Below are 17,535 nucleotides of genomic sequence, written 5' to 3'. Positions count from 1 at the left end.
TACATTGTGATGAGCATGGATAGCATTAAACTAGAAGGAAACGCACGACATGAAAGGTCAAACTCATAAGGTCGAACGATATAATGTTTGTATTTCTAATTGAGCTACATCTTGAAACGGGCATGTATATCGCGATGCATGGTCAGACACTAGACATCTGTGTGACGGGCACTCGCATTGCGAATAAATGTCGTCCATTCTCCCGATACCACGGTGTCAAGAACAATGCAACGAACTTGCCCAATTGCCAGCCTTATTATGTCGGCTATTTAGTCTAGAGAGGTTAGTGAAAAGAAAATACTTTTAAGGCGTCCTATAGGTTATCTGAAGTGTGTTGTTCGGAAATTAAAGAGGTTTATACGACTCACACCACTCGAGCGTACCCTTGGCAGCTTCTAGAAAAACCCTCCGCGACCCACCGACGACCTTGCTTTCCTTTAATGGTAGATAAGATACCGGCTCTTTTTTGACATGAATCACTCCAATGAACACATATTTTTGAATATAGACTGACAGATAGTTTGATAAGCAGATGTCTGGTATTTAGAGTGGCGGAATCGGTAACAAAGGATAGGAAAAGCAGCCAAGAACGGCAGAGAATTAGGTAATAGGATAAAATTAAGGAATTGATTCGCAATACATAAAAAAAGCTGGCGCTGGACAGGAAATTCGATATCACTGAGATATGCTGTCTTGTTGGGGGAATTAAATTAGTGGGCATGTGTTTTTTTTTTCATTGAACAAAACGAGCAATTCCATAGTCTCATCCAAGTGAGATTCGCGTCAACTTAATCAAGTCGCAAATGTTTTGAACAATCGTACCATCTCCAATTTTCATGTCGACAATAGCGATCTCAATATTTTATTGTATATCGATACATAACGGTTGCGAGTAAGCAAACAGTCTCGAAAGATCACTGAGAAGTCTGTGTTCTCTAACTTCCTTTTACCAACTTCTATACTGCGTGGGCATAAAATCGTGCAAGCTTCACATTTTCATTCGATTGTAAGAGGATGACTGAACAAAGTGAAGTACCTGAAGACACACAGACGTGATCAAGCCAACAGCGAACATCGCATCGAAAAGTTCTCGCATGATGTACCAGGCGACAGATGACAGTAGCAGCGCCAGGAGCCAAAAGAACGAGGAGACGAGGAACACAACGAGCCGGCTCGGCTGGGCAGCAACGACTACCCAGAAGATAGCCAGCGATGGCCCGAACGCTATCAGTGAGTAGCCGATGCACTCCACAATGGTCATTCCAGTGCTTGACCAGAAAGTTTGCCCCCAGGCGTGAAGTAGACACAGTTGCTGTTTCTCCTAGTACGACAGAACTGGAATCAAGCTAGAATAGTCTTCTTCTACATCTTCTTCGCAGTGAGTTTGAATGAGATACCGCAATTATCGACACCTAAATAACGTTTCATGCCAGATATATTTTTAGCTTCGTAAATTAGTAAATTGCGACGGTAAATCTGGTCCTGTTTCTTTTACTGTTTGACAACTTGCAATCATTGTTGCCGATCTTAACTTCCCACAGTGTTACGGCAGCAAATGTGCATAATGACTGGCTTATGGTCTATATTGTGTTAGGAGAGTGTTTAGTACTGCGAAGTAGATATACTTAAGTGCTCGTTCCAGTGACAAAGTCTCAAGAACCATCAGGATGTCGCTGGCCTGGCATGCAATCATGATGGATGTTTCTATCAGCTGTAATGCTCAAAGTGTCTAGAAAGCAGCTTCTATGACGGCTAATACACTGACCTGACCTCAAAAAATCGCAGGCTCCCTTGCGAAATAACTTAAGACATCTGGAAAGGGAAAGTATTTAGGGGCGAAATGATGCGCTGGTCATCCCGAGCACTTCATGCGCTAAGGCTGACGGTGCTTCACGTTGTTGTAGCTGGTTACGGTGAAGCAACTAAGAGGCCAATAAGATGGAGCGCTCGCTCAGGAAAAGTTCGCGAAAGCCCTCTCTCGCTAATGAGAGGTAATGCCACGTGCACGTGACCGAGTGGCAATTAGAACAGCGCATCGGCTCAGGAAAAGCTCAGCTTCTGCAGTGGACGCTGCCTGCGATTCTGTTTGTAGGAATGAGAGGACGCTGTCCCTTCACTGCTATTGACAAGTCTCTATAGAAATTAATGGTATTTTGCATCTCTTCCGGTTTCACGCTAGTGAACCTGTTTAGTGTACACTGCCCAACCAAGATCTCATCGCAAGCGTCGAAAAAAAAGCGGAAAGGGAGAGCACGAGTGTGAAGCAAGATATTGAGATGCAAAGAAACACGGTACAATGAAAAAATCCCGCCACCTCCAAGAAGTGAGTGATGGTGGAAGAGCTTGCTTGGAACTGGTCGGGAGAACCTATGACACGCCAAGGGGCTTGCGCCGAGCACCAAAGCTTGGCGAGCAAGCTCTTGAAAAAAAATGGCAGCATATCCACGCAGTGAATGATGGAGAGTGGGGCGTAGCATCCGTCCGTCCATTCGTTCTTGCTTCCGTCCGTCCATGCGTGCGCCTGTGTTACCGCCCGCGCGTCCATCCGCCCGTCCGTGCGTGCGTCTGTTCGTGCGTCCGCACGTCCATCTGTGCGTCCGTCCCTGCGTTCGTCCATGCATCTGCTCCTCGTCCATCCATGCGTCCATCCATTCGTGCAGCCATCCGTGCGTCCGTCTATGCATCTGTCTGTATGTCTGATGGTCCACCTATTCAACACTCCAAGTACTACCATCTCGCATCTTTTCATCATATATTCCTCATATTGAAGCACCGTCATCCAGCGGACATTTTAAGGACTGAACTAGAGGAGGCACACGCACACTTTCTTACGGCTTGCGCTTCGTGTCTACTTCCCACCTTTAACCACCTCGATATATACTAGTTCACTGTATTCATCGCACTGTGGTCCAACGCTCGCTAAACCTTTCTAAAACCAAGGAGGTTACACCCAGCGAGTATAACGTAGCAGCCCTTTCTAGTCAGATAGTCTCAATGTACTTGCCAATGGCTGCTAAGGGTAATGAGAGACAGGAGAATTTGGCTTTTAGTTAACGCGCACGCTGCATTTTTTTTATTGTTCAACAACGCTCAGAAAAAATCTCCCACCTGCACCACCTTTCAGGTCAAAATCGAAGACTGGTTACACCCTATGACTACTACTACTACTACAAGGAACGAACAAGTGCCGCTTTCAGGAGCTTCGCCCCTAAAAATCATCGTCCAAGCACTTCGTACATATGATCACTTTGTGAAGCTGAAACGCGTGGCCTCAGGGGAGTTGCGGACGTCGTAGCAGCTGAAGCCAATGTACCACTAAGAAAACTACCGTCGAAAGGGTACTGATCAGTTTGCAACGAAGCTTCAAGTACCTGTGGGGCTCAGTGGTAGAATACTGGGCTGACTCAGGGAGACACAGGTTGAAATCTCATCGAGTCCCTAATGTTTTTTTTTTATTTACTAAGTTTTTTTCTTACTTGATAGTGTTTACGGACACTGTAGGCGGCCGCGGTACAGTGTCGCCGCGGTGGGCAACTATGGCACACGCCACTCTTGTTGTGATCCCACAACAGCTTTCGCTGAAAATTAAATAATTAAAACACCAAGGACAGAATGGTTTTCGAACCTGAGTGCCCTGCGTGGCAGCCCAGTAATAAACCAATGTGCTATGCCGGTGCTTAAAACTCATTTGCAAGCTGATCTAGACATACATAATGTGTGACAGAAATCGCGCTTAATACATGTAATAAACCATTTTAGAACACCAAAGGAACAATTAGGCATCACACAATGCAAATTATGTAGCCAGTAGGTCATCGACTGCCCGAACCCATTATAGAAGCCTCCCGCATAATTCTTCGTTGCCGTCACACACAACATCGAAAAATCGCACAAAATTCCTCGCCAGCCTTTAGCGGGTATCCATGCTTCTGTGAAGAACGACGAAAAATGGCGTAGTGATAGGGAATGCTGCCCTATTACTAAAAAAAAAACATTATGATGACCAATGCCCTAGTGGGTACCCTGCAAGTGTACTTGTAGGAGTTGTTACATCGAGCGTAGAACCCATGGAAGGCACAGTCAGTCAGTCAAAAAATTTTATTTGGGTCCTAAGAAACTACGCAGTCGTAGCTCCTTAAGGGATCATAGCTATCACAGCATGAACGGATGATGATGATGATGCTCCTTGGACCATTGGCCCTTGCCCACTCTGGGTGATCGGTCATGAATCGGGCGAATCATACATACTAGATTAATGGTTATTATTTAGAAAGAGCTCAAGTAATTTTGAGATGATTTTCTTTAAGGTAAAGGAGACGTCCCTGTTTATTCCATCCTCTTTTTCCTCTCTGCGGTGGCCGCCGAGCGCGTGCCAGCGCATAGCGCCGTAGTCGGCAGCGACGCCCTATATAACAGCAGAGACTCAAAAAGTGTTTAAAAAGGCCCTAGAAAGGCCACCTTTCCAGCTTTTCCTGTTACAAGTGTGTCGTGTTCCGCCGAGGTCTGGTGCTCCCCCCCCCTTCGGTTGATATAACAACCTGCCCTTCAAGCCCACGAAAGGTTTCTGCAGCTTACGTGGTATTACGCTGCCTCCGAAATCAAAGGCACTTCATAAGGCGATGTCATGTGCTACAATGTCATGTGATGACGTCATCATGTCACTTTACCACACGTGATGTCAGTATAGGTCCTGATGATGCCGCCGGTTTCGGCGATCTGTGACGTCAAGACGTCATGGTAGGGGGACGTCGTCACATGATGGTGATGCTGCAGCATTTATGGTGACTCTGCCTGCGTGAGATATTGGACAATTTTCTCGTTTGAGGCATCTAAGGCGCTTGAAATAATAAGTATGCTCGTAGCTGGAGCTGGAGTGTCCTATACCGAATGAGGTAGTTATGGGTTCAAGCCGCAGTGCCGGTCACGAACCCAGAGATTTTTCTCACGGACAGAGTGCTGCGTGCTGGTGCTCGGTACCTTGTGGATACTCATTCTGAAGGGTGGTCTCCCCCCCCTAAAAATTAGTAAGGTCTATTAGTACTGATACTTCTAGCATCGTGCTAGGCGCAGCACAATTTGAGGTCACTTGGGATTGTGCCGAATTTGGAGCGATTTGGCGACGTCAAATCACCACGACTACAAGTTGGAGCACACTCTATTGTTAGTTCTTTAATAAATGCGAAGCATTTCTTAGCAAACTGCCGGTAATCAGAGCGTTTCTATCTACGTATCTGTCTATACGCTGAAGTATGCTGTGAATTATGACGCGCTCTAATGAATTGTTTCAAACCGTGAACGTTGTAAAGTTTCCTATCTGAGGCACCATCTTTATGAATATATACGAACGCAAAACAAAGTCCAGGAAGCGTTTCGAAGCACTCTGTGATTCGCATGGTTGTACGAGCCGCTTGACAACCGGCAGTTTCTTATAGCATTAAAAACGAATAATAAGGTAATACAACGAAAATCATGCGGCGAGAATCAGTAAACGTCATTGAAAAGGAGAGATTGCAATTGCTGCTGGCTGTGCCAATTCTGAGAATTTTATTATGGCACTGTAGGCGTGCGTACAATTGTTACCCTCTTATTTTGTTTTGCACCAGGGTTTCGTCTTTTTAACATTGCAATTTTATTTTTCAAAGAAGTGGTCGTTGCGTTTTTTTTCTTTCATGTTTTTATTACTGCCGTTGATACTGTTACTCAACACTATCGTTCCCGGCTGTTATTCCTTGCTATTAGCACTTCCTCTCCCATTGTTATTTGTGAAACAAACACTTTAAGGAATTTAGCCAGGTGTGGCGGACACTGAATTCAAACGTTCTCTTTCAAATCCAAATAGAGATAAATTGCTATTTATATTTAATTTTACACAATTATTTTATTTAACATTCTCCTTCTCTTCAGCATTCAAAGATGAATTCCGTGCGCAGCCATAATGTTTTCGCTTGCCTGAAAAATACGTTTTTAAGATTTTCAGTTATTTTCCCCAGAAATGCTTCTGCTGCACGAATGTCCCCGACATCGAAACCTAATTCGAAGATTCCGCAAACCATCTTCAAAAAAGGGCGCCTTGAGCTTTTTACAAAAGCATTGCTCTCCCTAGGGGTGTCGGCACTGGGACATTGCTACTGTGTCGTATATGATGCTGTATTTAGTCATATACAAGAAACGAAAATTGCCTTGGTAATATTATAGGTACGTCGACTCATTTATTGTGGTCTATTCATTCATTTTATCTGTATTTATTTAAATATTTCTATGATTTCAAAACCAAAGTACTACAAATATTCTTGCTTCCTGTATGAATGACCGTTTCGCATATCCCCCTCCTTTTCCCCCGTTTTTCATAAATTATACTGCCGCACGTTTGCGGCCAATCCCCCGTGGTTGGCCGTACCATTCTCTAGAGAACAACAACGCCGATTCGTGGCCAATTCTGTGTAGTGGGCCTAGCCACTCATCTACGAACCGACTAACCAAACAATCCATCATTGGAATGTGGCAGTGTGGTCTGCAGCAGTTCTTTTATATTTTACCTGGTACTCTATTATTTATGAGATTGTTGTTGTATATCATTCATACATTATTTAAAATATCTGCTAAATTTTAAACTACGAATTTTTGGCCAATCACCAAGGAAGGTGTGTGCAATATTGTTTTAAGGCCCAAGAAAACTTTTAGTATTTTATTATTTAGCATTTCAGTATTACACTGTAATGACTTAACCTACATGAGAAGTCTATATTATGAATATGCCTCAGTTATTAAAAAAAATCGTATCGTTTCTTTTCTTCCACTCGCTTTCAACATTGTGCCAAATAATCGTGTCTTGTCGAAACAAAGTAATCATATTCCTTTATAGCCTGGATATTCTTAAATCGCTCACTTACATTACCCGCCGGCTTCTTGGCCAATCCTCCTTAGCGGGTACGAGCCACAAGAAAGGTTCAAGCAAGCAAGAAAAGAACGAACGTGCACCATGCGTCCACGCGATGGTAAAGAAGAAGATGAATGGGAATCCGGACATCATTACCAATTGATTACTGAGGTGCCATCATTACCAATTGATTACTTCTTGGATACCGGCGGATTGGAAACTTTCCAAAATAATTCCGATACTTAAAAAACAGGGGCTTGGGTATACACTTGACAATGTGAGGCCAATTTCTCTTACATCTAATTTGGTTAAACTAACTGAAAGAGTTTTGAATGCACGTGTGATAAAATACATTGAGGAGAAATCAATATTGAACCCCAGTCAAATTGGTTTTAAATCGGGATGCTCCATATGGTGTGCGCACGCGGATTTGGAGAGTCGTATACAGTTGGCTAGGCGTAGAAGAGAGTATTGTGCATTAGTTACTCTGGATTTGGCCAAGGCGTATGACAAAGTGGAGCATAAAATACTAATAGAGCAGATGGAAAGGTCACACTTACCAAAATACATGACATCATGGGTAGCAGAGTTTTTAAGGGAGAGAGAGTTTTATTGCTTTCAAAGGGGTTGTTTTTCTAACAGATATCGACAATACCGTGGCGTACCACAAGGTGCAGTGCTCTCACCGGTGTTGTTTAACATCTTCCTCAGTTCGATTCCAACACATAGCGATATTCATTTATATCTTTACGCAGATGACATTGCTTTCTTTGCGACAAACAGTGATCTGCAATTACTTTATCAGACATTACAGAATTACCTAAACATGATAGAGGAATGGCTTCAAAAAATTGGAATGTCTCTAAATGTAAACAAAAGCGCGCTTCTAGCGTTCTCGTTCAGGGATCCTGTTAACATCTCCTTGATGTATGGCACAGAGCAGATTCCCCAGGTGGATTCACTTAAATACTTAGGCATCATATATAACAGCTCGTTAAATTGGAAAAGCCACATCGATCACATTGCGTCCAAAGCAACACGAGCCATGGGGTGGTTACGCAAGCTCAGCAACATAAAAAGGGGGTTGCGAAGAAATACATTGGTAATGGTCTATAAAATGTACATTCGTCCTATCATGGAATTCGGCTGCGTCTTATTTTCGGGCAGTGCGACATATAAAATGAGACCGCTAATACTATTAGAAAGGGAGGCCTTACGACTGTGCCTTGGACTGCCCAAGTTTGTTGCTAACAACGTGCTATACATGGAAGCGCGTCTACCGTCATTGTTAAATAGATTCAAAATGCTTACTATCCAAACATTTTTAAAACTATACACTGTGCCCCAGAGAGCATCCTTTTATGCTTTTATTAAAGAACCAAGTTTATTTTTTGAAACTTGGTGGTCACGAATCCACTGCCCACAGATCTTGTTCGTTCAAGCTCTGCTAGAACCACTGAACGTCAAAATAAAACATATTTTCACAACAAGAGACGTTAACTTAGATCTTATGATAGAATTTGAGAATATTTATCCCTCTAACGCAAAGCAAATGCCATTTCAATATTTAAATGATCGGCTGCTGGATTACTTGGCGCATTTGAACTTGAACAACATAATTGCGACCGATGCATCCGTATCAAATGAAAAGGCTGGGGCAGGTATCTTCTCACGTTCCCTTGACTGGTCCTTTTCGGTTAGACTCCCAGATTACACACCAATATTCATGGCAGAATTATTTGCTATTGTACTGGCACTACGGAAACTTCCTTTGGGCGAATCGGAAGCAGTCGTAATTACAGATTCTTTTTCAGTATGTGCTGCTCTGTCTTCAGGAGCCAACTTAACACTTATGCACATGTTTCGACAACTCATACCGACAAATTTGAAAAAACTGCAGCTCTTATGGGTACCAGGTCATCGTGGCATATATCTCAATGAGATGGCGGATGCACTAGCCACAGTATCTCTTAGCGGTCCCATTATCCCGATTTTGCCTGATACGGCTTACGCGACAGCAATAAGGTTTAGAAACCTCTGTTTGCGTGAATACGACTACTACTCATTGGATAAATATCGAGATTTCGCACATCTAAGATGCCGCTGGAATAGACAGTGGTGTGCAACACGGCACTTGGAAGTTACTTTTACAAGATTGCGTTGCAGAATTCCTCAACTGAATTATTATTTGCATAAAGTTGGTCTAAAGGCGTCACCTTTATGTCAGACTTGCCAAAAAATGGAAACGATAGATCACTTCTTTTTGTTCTGTCGCCGGTATTCTCATCAGCGGAAAAGATACCTGGTAGCTCCACTTGAAAAATTGGGATTAGAATTAAATGTGGCAGTAATTTTGTCGTTTGGCAGCATTAAATTCGGTTATAGCCACAGGGACGTCTGCTCTGCGGTATTTGAATACATAATTGAAACAAAGCGATTGCCATGTTAATCTGCCTATATATGTATATATATATGTGTATATATATATATATATATGTATATATATATATATATATATATATATATATATATAGACCCACCATTACCTCTGTCTCAAATCGCATCTGATGGCCTGCATCGCTCCCTGCTCAGATATACTCCTTTTTCGATTTTCGGCTTTCCTTTCTATATTTTTTTAGCCCAAAATTACGTTTTCTTTGAAAAACCATTAGCCTTTTAGTTAAGATCCTGCCGCCCGGTTCTTGGCCGATCCCCCTTTGTGGGTGTGCGCCAGAGTGTCAAGGATCATCATCATCATCATTACTGAGGTGCGTCAATTTGGGCGTGGAGGCATCCTGTGCTGCTCGCCGGACCAGGCCTGCATCACAGATCTTCTAAAATGCACAACGTTTGCCTCAAATCCGGTGAGCTGTTTCGTACCTGCCCATTTGGCCTGTGTGAAGGGACTAGTTCGAGGAGTGGACTTGAGCCTTACACCACCCGAAATACTTGAAATGTTTGCGGCCGCAGGAGCAGTCTCTGTATTTCGATGCTCGCGTAACGTTGAGAACAAAAAGGTCCCCACAGAATCAGTGATTGTGACTTTCGTCGGCACGGCTCGACCAACCGAAATTAAGGCATGGCCACTAATTTATCGTGTTGATGCACTATCCCCTCGTCCACTGCAGTGCAAAAAATGCTGGAGGTATGGGCATACCATCAAGGGATGTAGATCGGATGTGAGGTGTCGCACATGTTCTGACCAACATAAACCCGACGAATGTTCAACCCAAGAGGTGAGATGCTGTCTATGCAGAGGAAATCACGCGGCTGACGATGAAAGTTGCCCCATGAGGACATGTGAGTTGCAACTTCTAGAGATCATCGAACAACAACGATGCTCCCGGCGTGAGGCCTGATCTATTCTTTCTGAGCGCTCACGTGGCTATGCCTCCGTTGCCAACCGGGCAAACCAGATGCTTGACTCATCGTTGCCTGATTTAATAACATCAACGGTGGAAAAGGCCATGACGAAACTTATGGAATCTCTATTCGTGAGCCTAACGGAGTCATTGGCACAAATAGTGAGCACTCAGTTGAATCAAATATTGCAGGGAGGTAACCAACCTACCGTGCCCCCTTCACCAGTTAAGGTTACTGATATTCCATCGGAACCAGGCCCTTCGAAGTCAAAGCCAAACACGCCGAACACTGGCCGTAGAATAATTAAGCCTCTTGTACAAGACCTAGATTTGAGCTCGGACTCCGATTCTCATGTCTCACAACCAGAACAAATGGACTCTGACTCAAGAAATATGAAACGACGTGCTTCTCCTGAGGCACAACGGTCCTCAATTAGTCCTAAATCAAGAAATAAGAGATATCAGAAGGAAAACCCATCAAAAAAAGATTTTTTAAAGGATAGCATCTTAGAGAAAGCAGTGAGTGCTGCTGGTATCTCTTCAAAATAGGGAATTTAAAAGTACTACAGTGGAATTGCCGCTCCATTTTTTCAGCAGCCACAGATTTACTTCAACTTTGCGATAATTACTCCCCTGATATTGTTGCTTTACAAGAAACTTGGCTTGCAGAAATTAAGTATTTTAGGATTAAAAATTACCGCACATTTTGTCTAGACCGCCCAACTCGGGCTGGAGGTTTGGCAATATTTATCTCATCTAAAATCGCCCATAGAGCTAAAATTATTTATCAGTCATTGGCTTCAGAAAGCGAGATTTTAGCAATAAGCATTACTATTCCTGGGTCCCTCCCATTCTCATTTATTAATGCTTATTTTCCTGCGGGTGTTCTAAATTCTTCCGTCCTAGATACTGCAGTTCAATATTGCCAAAAAGATATTGTATTAGTAGGTGACTTCAATTCTCATCATATATCTTGGGGTTTTAAAACTGATCTGAATGGCAAACGTTTATGGGATTGGGTGAACAATAATAACTTTATATGCATAAACACAAAAACTCCTACTTTTATGTGTAATCAGTCCTCCTCGGTACTCGATCTAACTTTTTCTAACGCTAACCTCTCCATCTTATCATGGTCTGCGATTAACTCGGGAACAAGTAGTGACCATATGCCAATATTGTTCGAGGTGGTATGTCCAACAACCTCCAAGAATAGATCTGCCGTAACACATGTAAACTTTAATGCTTTCGAGAAATCCTTACGAGGCGCTTTATCTAATAAAACGAATGATGCAGAACTAGACGCCATCAGAATTAGCGACATTTTAAAAGAGTCGTTAAATAAATCAAAATTCACCATTGAAAGCGCTAAACCGTCTACCAACCCTTGGTGGAATGCGGACTGTTCGCGGGCTTATAGACTAAGAAAGGCTGCATGGAAAAAATTAATCTTCAACCAGTGTCCCAGGAACTGGAGTGATTATAAGTATGCAGCGTCTATTTTTAAGAGAACCATCGCTAATGCGAAGGACAAATTTAACAACGACCGATGTGAGTTCCTGTCAAAGCCGGTCAATAGAAAAGCACTTTTTCGCTTTCTGAGAACTAAGAAAGTTCTTCCGGTACAAAGAAATATAGAATCTGTAGTATCATCACCAGTTGAACTGAAGGCCCTTCTAGAAGATATAGCTCAGGGCCTAGAAAGTCGCTTTACGACACTTCTCTCATACCAAGCCCAGTCCCCCCAAAGGGCTGAGGATTTTGAAGAGGTTACGCCTGCAGAATTAGCAAACGTAGTCAGAACACTACCACATTCGGCTCCTGGTCCTGATGGCATGACGACATCAGTGATAAAATCTGTGCATAAAATATTCCCACTTGGCCTACTCGAAATTATCAATCACTCACTTAGAAGCTCTTGGATCCCACCTGTTTGGAGAATGACAAAAGTGATTCCATTATTAAAGAAGCAAGGCGCTGGGTTTACCTTAGATAATATCAGGCCCATTACACTTACATCGAACCTAGTAAAACTAGTTGAAAGAATTTTATATAGACGTATAGATCGATGGATGTCAGAAAAACTGACACTGAGCCCATGTCAGATTGGATTCAGGCGTGGTTGCTCCATTTGGTGTGCGCACGTGGATCTCGAAAGCAGAATTCAACTTGCTCGCTATCAGAAACAATACTCCGCTTTGGTAACCTTAGATATCACAAAAGCCTATGATAGCGTGGAGCATGTTAAACTTCTAGATTCACTTCAGAATTTAGGACTTCCTCAATACTTTGTGGCCTGGATCCATGCTTTCTTAGGTGATAGAGAATTTTACTGCTCGCAATCTGGAGTCAACTCTTCAGTATACAGGCAAACGAGAGGTATACCGCAAGGGTCAGTACTATCGCCCTTATTATTTAATGCTCTACTATGTTCCATTCCCATACAGCAAGATGTACAGGTCTATGTGTATGCCGATCATATTGCATTTTTTGCTGCGTCGACGGATATTCACACACTGTACCTGATTCTGCCGACATACATGAATAGTCTGGAAACGTGGCTGGAGGATATCAACCTATGCCTCAATACGAACAAAAGTACAATCATAGTTTTCGCACAAAATGCCCCAGTGCGAATTTCACTAACGTACCGGCAGGACACCATACCTCAGGTCGAGTCAGTTAGGTACTTGGGGGTAACCTACACCGAAACACTAAACTGGAGTCCCCACATAGAAAACATGGCCGCTAAAGGAGCACGTGCGGTAGGGATGCTGCGCAGGCTCAGTAATTATCGTGCCGGTTTGCGTAGAGACGTGCTCATTATGATATATTGCATGTACATTCGACCGATACTAGAATTCGGCTGTGTTTTGTTTTCTGGCGCTCCGGCCTACAGAGTTCGACCACTGATTCTGCTAGAACGCGAATCTTTACGCTTATGCCTAGGGCTACCCAAATATGTTGCCAACAATATCCTATACGAAGAATCCCGCCTGCCTTCTCTTATCAAAAGATTTCATATTCTAACAGTACGTACATTCCTTAAAATCTATGCATCACCTCAGCGGAGGGCACAGTATGTGTTCATTAGCCAGCAGACCTCATTCTTCAACCACCAATGGCCTAAATTAAGGTGTCCTCAAGGAATATTTACTCAGAAACTTTTGGAGCCCTTAAGAGTTAACCTTTGGGAAACACTTGTGCTCAACACTGTAGATGCAATTAGGATAGAATTTGACGATATATATCCCAAGAATGCAAAAACTTTACCATATCAGTATATAAATGGCATTTTGGAAGCTCATTTGGCCAATCTAGAAACATCCACTGTGATAGCGACTGACGCTTCGGTTTATGGTGAGAAGGCTAGTGTAGGAATCGTATCATCCTCTCTAGATTGGGCTTTCGCAATTCGATTACCCGACTTTACACCTATTTACCAAGCAGAACTACTGGCAATAGTCCTTGCATTGCGTAAAGTGCCGCAAGATCTATCAGCGGTGATTGTTATAACAGACTGTCTCTCGGTCTGTACTGCCTTAAGCTCACCAACTTTTTCGCGTACCTTAGAAACTTTCTACTCGCTCATTCATACACATGTGCGACTCGTCCGACTAGTTTGGGTACCAGGCCATAGAGGTTTAGCTCTAAATGAGCATGCAGATGCACTAGCTGTATCTTCCCTTGATTGTCCTGTTTTACCTATTTTGCCTACTTCTGAATATATAACAGCAGCACGCTTTGAAAAACGCACAACGGCCAATAACTTTGAAAAATCCCCTTTGTTTGTATCAGACTTCACACAGCTAAAGTTCCCTTGGAAGAACAAGTGGTGTTCATCAAGGAAGGAAGAAATAGTAATTACCAGGCTGCGTTGTCGAGTCCCCTCATTGAACTTTTACCTTCACAGGTCGGGTCTGGCACACTCGCCTTTGTGCCTTTATTGTAATGAGAGGGAATCTTTGGAGCACTTCTTTTTGTCATGCCGAAAATTGAAAACTCAAAGGGAAAATCTACTAGAAGAACCCCTACGAAAGTTGGGCTTAAACTTGACACTTCCGGTGATTCTTTCATTTGGCGCAGTTGCATTTGGATTCAGCCACAGGAGCGTTTTTACCGCTGTTACAAATTTCTTACGAGAATCTAAAAGAATGGAATTCTAAAAAAAAAAGGTAACTTCAGTTGATTTATCTATATTTTTTTTCTCTTTTTTGTATGTTTATATGTTTTCTTTTCAAGGTTCTTTTTTTTGAAATGTAACACCTTTTTATTATTACCTATATTACCTAATTAATCCAACCCTCTCTTTCAAGAAGTGAATTAATTTATAAAGCAAGGCACCGTCCCATTCATGGCCTATCCCCCTAGGTGGGTTGCGCCAAGGTGTTGAGGAACCAACCAACCAACCAATCATTGAGGGTGAGCCACAGTTTATAGATCGACGAGAAAAAGAACAAGCAGCCGGCTTCGAAACGCCCGATCTACATCTGTATCCACCTGATCCTGTGCGGTACAGTTATACGTCAGCGCAGACCACTCGCCGGCGTTTTTCTAGGAAAAAGAAACCGTGGGAGCTTGCTTGGCAGCGCGCGGAAGGTCATGGCACTGGCAGCACTAGCCCCGAGGACATTGACAAAGTAGCTCCAGAGGCAAGTCACGCTTATGTTCATAAATGTAGCTATTGCATAAACACTTGTGGCAGGTTTTCGCGTAGGCGTCACCATCATGTTGAGTGTAAAGTCGAAATCGATAGCATATCCACGCACGTATAGTTTCCTCTACGTGTGAGTAAACGCATGTTCACACCAGGCGCGGATCGGGAAAGCAGGCGCGCATAAGCCGCAAAAGTGGAAAACGCGCAGAAGTTCACCGGTATCGCTGAGGGACTAATTTTCCCTGCGAGGTAAATTTGGCCGCTTTGACAGTAGCCAATCAGGGTTTGAGGCACTCGCACCGAATCGCGTAGTGCCACAACATGGCGGCGCATACACTGTAGATTGGTGGTTTGCTTCGCCCCCGCTGTGGCGCGTGCAGAAGGCAACGCGATCGGTCTGAACAGACGCGCGCCTCTGCTTTCTATCTGATTTTATATAAGCTTGCCCGCTTACTTTCTTCGCGTGCAATGTTAACGTGCCTTAAGAGCGCTCGAGCGCTGCTGACGAACGCGGCCCCGAGTAGAGTGAAAACGATCTCTTAAGGATTTCAGTAAAGATGGGTGGGAGGCGGCCCTCTCCAGCTCGGACCGGGGGGTCCAAGAGGCACTAGTGGCCTGCGCAAGGATAGGGGAGCGATCCGATGGAGTCCCGGACTAGGGACACCACTCATTGCTCAATAGGTGTAATGAAGTTTTTCATCATCGTCATCGGTCACGATAACGTAAGCCTGCGTGCGGCCACTGGCACGGAGCCTGGTGGAAGGAAGAGGGTGGTGGGGCTCCGTTTTTCCAGCAAGGAAAGCTTACTTGGACTAGAAGGGTGTTTAAAGGAGAGGGTAATGGGGATTTGTGCTTTCAGCATGGAAAACTTACCTTGACTAGTAAGGCCACCAATGGCTGCTCTGCTAGTCAAGGGAAGCTGTACAACGAGCAGGGTAGAACATTTGTGAAAGAAGATATTATCATATCACTGTCGAACGAAGAAAAGCCCGCTTATGTGACTTCATGCTCGCATCCACTAAATTAACTATTCCCTTTGTTCGCACATTTCAAATTGCGAGTTGCATGTCGTGAAGAATCCCATTCACTTTAATTGAAATCTTTACCAGATGCAGATGCAAAGATATGCGCCACCGAAGTCGTGTGGAGAATGCCCAATTGTTTTTTTTCCCTTTGAACATACTGCAGACTCCATCGGCCTTTGCAGAAGTAGTTGTAGAAGTAACCATAAAAATGACAATCACGAACGGAAGTTTATGGCTTGCACTACAGTAACAAATGGTTACACAGTAGCCGAATTCACAACACTATAAGAAAGCTTGTTCTTCTGAAAAATTGCTGAGGAAAATAGTGAATAGGAAATAGTGCGTGTGCACGCGGCTGCCAAGTTGTCTGGTTGCCTTGCTGTGGACAGTTCTGAATGAGTGTAAAAAAGGATGACGTAAATAACGCGACTTTGGAATTGGAAGTGATGATAGGACAAACGATCACTGAATTAACACCTGGCAAGTAATAATCGTTATGAAAGTAGTTCAAGGTTTGCTTTTGCTAATAGCTCAGAGACGCTGCATTCTCTGGGCACAGAGTACATGGATATAGTGGATAGCTTTTGTATCCGTTCAATTTTATCAGTTAATTGTTTTAGGAGCTTGCTCCTTTTGCTCAGGGGTTTTCTCTAGTCGTTGTGCCGTTGTGTACGCTAGTGCTCATTGCTCCCGCTAGAGGCGCAGCGGTGCTTTTTGTTTCAAGAAGGCTCACTAGATGGCGCGCCGCCGCTTAGTCGATGCTTGCTTGACACTCGGCGCGTGTTCTTGTTGGATGGAACCACGCCTATGTACAACAGAATCGAAAGTTGGGCTAGTTGGATATGCATGGTATAACTATCATTTAAAGCGCACGAAAAACAGACATAAAGAGAGGTACAACGCTTGCTCGTGCGCTTCCTCTATGTTTCGCCAGACGCCAGTCTGTGCGCTTCGATACTGCTACACACCATGAACATTGAAGAAGCTAAGGTGGTGAAGCGGAGGGTTCGCAACGCGACTGCAGCGCGGGTTTTTCTGGGTCAGCGTGTTTCGGGGGATTGGAGGGGGGGAGGCAGCCACCCCCTGGTCACCTCAGAAGTGGGTACAAAAAGTTTGGTCATACATCGACCAAATAGGAGTGAGAGGAGGCGGTGCAGAGAACCTTCGCTGTAATAATAATGATATAATAATAGTAATTGTTTGAGTTTAACTTCCTAAAGCATTCGCTGTATCTGATAGGGCACGTCTTTGTATGATGAATGATGATCTAGTGGATGTACGAGGAATTCACGATTTACTACATTTGCTTCCAAAGCAAGCTCCTTGACAATCATTCACTTCGTGGATATGGCGTCCTTTTTTGATAAGGGCTCCACATTTAATCATCATAGTTTATTGAGGGCATAAAATTGTTTTGAAGGCACCTAATTTGACACGTGATGGATTGTTACGTAGCTTTCTTCTTAAAAAATTTAATTTGCATTTGCCGGTCTGACAGATTGAGTAGATGTGAGCTTCCCATTTATGTTTAGAAGTGAGGATAAGGCCCATGAATGGTACCTGATAGCATTTTTCGAGTGTGGTGTTGCAAATAGTAAAACTGCGATTCATTGG

The 17,535-nt window shown here is 43.5% G+C and overlaps 1 protein-coding gene across 2 annotated transcripts in view; it reads right to left on the bottom strand.

Moving 5' to 3' along the window:
* LOC142785144 (gamma-secretase subunit Aph-1-like) overlaps window positions 1-17,535 on the bottom strand; it is a 181,707-nt gene that overhangs the window by 9,570 nt on the left and 154,602 nt on the right. The gene's annotated exons all lie outside the window — the stretch shown is intronic.

Source organism: Rhipicephalus microplus, unplaced genomic scaffold (genome assembly GCF_043290135.1).
Source record: "Rhipicephalus microplus isolate Deutch F79 unplaced genomic scaffold, USDA_Rmic scaffold_18, whole genome shotgun sequence".
Taxonomy (NCBI): Eukaryota; Metazoa; Arthropoda; class Arachnida; order Ixodida; family Ixodidae; genus Rhipicephalus; species Rhipicephalus microplus.
Note: the sequence above shows the minus strand (reverse complement) of the source record. Positions and strands in the feature narration are given on the sequence as shown.